At 38.7% G+C, this 3,350-nt stretch overlaps 1 pseudogene; it reads right to left on the bottom strand.

Annotated features, from left to right (window-relative positions):
* Positions 1-759: 759 nt before the first annotated feature.
* Positions 760-2,896, bottom strand: LOC127641630 (zinc finger protein OZF-like; annotated as a pseudogene).
* Between the last annotated feature and the right edge of the window lie 454 nt (positions 2,897-3,350).

Genomic DNA, 3,350 nt, shown 5'->3' with positions numbered 1-3,350 from the left:
CTGTCCCCACGACCCGACTTCGGATAAGCGGTTGAAGATGGATGGACTTTTTAAACCCTCACGCTTTTATTTTGACATTCTAAAGTTTCCAGGAATTCTTGCATGTGTCTGTTTGTAGTCAAGTTCACAGTAGTTTAATTCGCTTCTTATTCAAATTCTGGTAAAATGCACCTCCGGTAAGTGAATCAAACTATTGAGCATCTACAGCTGAGACGTTGTTCGTGAGTAGCGCTCACATATTGCACACTGCTGTGAAGGATAAAAATAGCCACGAGTGCATCACCAGCCTGTGAATGAGTTTGTGTCAACAGAGCAGCACCATTCACTAAAATGATGGCGCTGCGCATACTATATTTACTTATTAAACACAGCCTTTTGTGATTCACAGAGCTATCGCACGTCTTTGAGTGGCTTTGAATAAAATGCACGAGTCATATGAACTGTTTTAATGGCTCCTTTGTGTCATTTTTGGAGCTTTACAGTAACGAACATGACTAACACACAGTATCCAATTTGGATCGGGCACGTCGGACCGATACCAGATCCGTCTGAAAGCTTCAGTATCAAAGCCGATACCGATCCAGGTATTGGATCGGTGCATCCTACTTGAACCTGACCTGAAGATGATTTTAGCTCACTTTGAATGATGCAACTGATGTCTCATTAGATTAAACTTTTCCCACACGAGCGCAGTGGTCCGGCTTCCCTCCGCTGTGGACACTCTCATGGGTTTCAGGTTTGATGAACAAGTGATTCTCTTGTCAGTGTGAACACTTCAAAGGTTTTTCTCGAGTGTGAATTCTCTGGTGCAATTTCATTTCACCGGCTCCAGTAAAAGTCTTCCCAGACTCAAAGCACATATGATCCTTTACATCAGTGTGCATTTTCTGGTGCATTATCAAATGGCCCAGCTGTGAAAATCCCATTCCACAAATACAACAGATGTGATGCTTCACTTTCAAGTGTTTCTTCAGGGCTGATTCCACTCTAAAATGTTTACCACACTGATCGCAGTTAATTTGTCTTTCTCCAGTGTGAGAAAGCAGATGATTGTAAAGATATTTTGACAGAGCAAAACTCTTACCACACTGATCACATGTGTACGGTTTCTCTCCAGAATGAATTCTCATGTGATTTGTAAGACTTACTTGACATCTGAATATCTTCCCACACTGATGGCACATGTTTGGCTTCTTTCCAGCGTGGATTTTCACGTGGTTGTTAAAGTGTGATTTTTGTTTGAAACTCTTTCCACACTGATCACATGTGTATGGCTTCTCTCCAGTGTGGATTCTCATGTGGCTGTTAAAGTTTCCTTTTTGTCTGAAACTCTTTCCACAATGATGACATGTGTAAGGTTTCTCTCCAGTATGAATTATCATGTGACTCTTAAGGTATTGTTGACGTGTGAAACACTCCCCACACTGTTGGCATGTGAAAGGTTTCTCTCCAGTATGAATTATCATGTGCCTCTTGAGGCTTGCTCCACATGTGAAACTCTCTCTGCATTGATGACAAGTGAAAGGTTTCTCTCCGGTGTGGATTCTCATATGCTTCATAAGATTTCCTTTTGTGAAAAACTCTTTCCACACTGATCACATGAGTGTGGTTTCTCTTCAGTGTGGATTCTCATGTGACTCTTAAGGTTTCCTTTTTGTGTGAAACTCTTTCCACACTGATAACATGTAAAAGGTTTCTCTCCAGTGTGGATTCTCATGTGACTCATAAGGTATTGTTGATGTGTGAAACTCTTCCCACACTGAACACATGTGTACGGTTTCTCTCCAGTGTGGATTCTCATGTGATACATAAGGTTTCCATTTTGTGCAAAACTCTTTCCACACTGATCACATGTGTACGGTTTCTCACCAGTATGAACTCTCATGTGAATCTCAAGGTGTATTTTAAATCTGAATCTCTTTCCACACTGACCGCATGTTAAAGAGTTTTTGGCTTCTGCTCTGTCAGTATTTTTCTGTGTGAACTTGTTTTCAGTCTGTGAAAGTATTTCCAGCTCTGGACTTTCCTCCTTCACTTCCATCATGTCTAAAATGAAATCATCAAAAATTACATTCAAATGGAGACAAACATGCAATTACAGACACAAGTATCTACTTTCATGCTATTGTTGATGTGCTTATTAATTATGTTATGTTATTAATATCAAATTATTTATTATTTGACAGCTCAGATAACAACCACCAAATATGAGACCTTAATGTGTCTCAGAATCATTCATGAAGAATCAAGAATGAACACCAACCTATTAGTTCCTCAGTATCTTCATGTTTAATTCTGCAGACTTCTGGATCACTCATGATCTCACTCTCCTCTTTCACAAACTCCATCATTACTGATTTTAGTTGTTCGGTTTGTTTGGATGCAGATCTTTTCTTGTAGACTGATGGGAATATTCACAGCATTTATCAGTGTATTATTGTTTTAGCGCATGTACATTATATAATAAAACATATACTGTATAAAATGCTCTTTATAACCAATCAGAAAAATCATCCATGCAGTTGCAGCAGAGCTTCCTGTTTAATGGCCGATTCATTTAGTTTGTGATCGTGTGTATCAGTATATTTAGTTTGTTCAAATCAAATGAGCGACTGACTGTTTCAGTGAAGGACGTATTTGTTAGGTGGATCAACTAAGGCTGAATTTAAAAAATATAAATTTACTGTTAATATATTACAGTTAATAATAACTTATTAGAAGATATACACGCATATTCGAGTTTATTAAAGCTCTCACATTGTAGATATTAACCGGCGGATCAACACTGCTTGTTGTCATGCTGTACTTTAAAACACTATCATGCTGTATGCCGTAAACATAATGTTCATTTATAGAGAAACGTTCTGTCGTTACATTGATCCCGCTTCATCTTTACAAGCAAGAAAGTTCCGGAAACACTTTTGTGTTTTGGACAGAACGTCACGTGCAGTGCGCAAGCGGAAGTGTAGTGCGCCCTCTAGCGGTGGATGACTGTATAAACCGTCTTATCTCCATATGCTGGCATGATTACTGAACGCATTTGGGCTTCATTTAATAATCAACGATCAAGAAGATGAATCCATTTACGATGAATAATCGGTCATTTGTTCATCATTAACACCCCTTGGTCAAACCAATGATGTACTTATTTACAGCCCACACAAGAATGCTATTGGCTCGTGCTATCGTCAGTCTTTACAGGCAAGAAAATCCACCAAAGTATTCTCACGCTTCAAACTAGAGCTCATTGACTTCAAATGGGAGAGATGTCAGTGAACTAGAAATACTGAATCGTTTATGAACAAAAATATCACTATTTGACATCTTTCATTTGAATGTTAGAATTTACA

This window comes from Xyrauchen texanus, unplaced genomic scaffold, assembly GCF_025860055.1.
Source record: "Xyrauchen texanus isolate HMW12.3.18 unplaced genomic scaffold, RBS_HiC_50CHRs HiC_scaffold_1206, whole genome shotgun sequence".
Taxonomy (NCBI): domain Eukaryota; kingdom Metazoa; phylum Chordata; class Actinopteri; order Cypriniformes; family Catostomidae; genus Xyrauchen; species Xyrauchen texanus.
The sequence above is the reverse complement of the archived record's forward strand: the minus strand, read 5'-3'. Positions and strand labels throughout refer to the sequence as shown.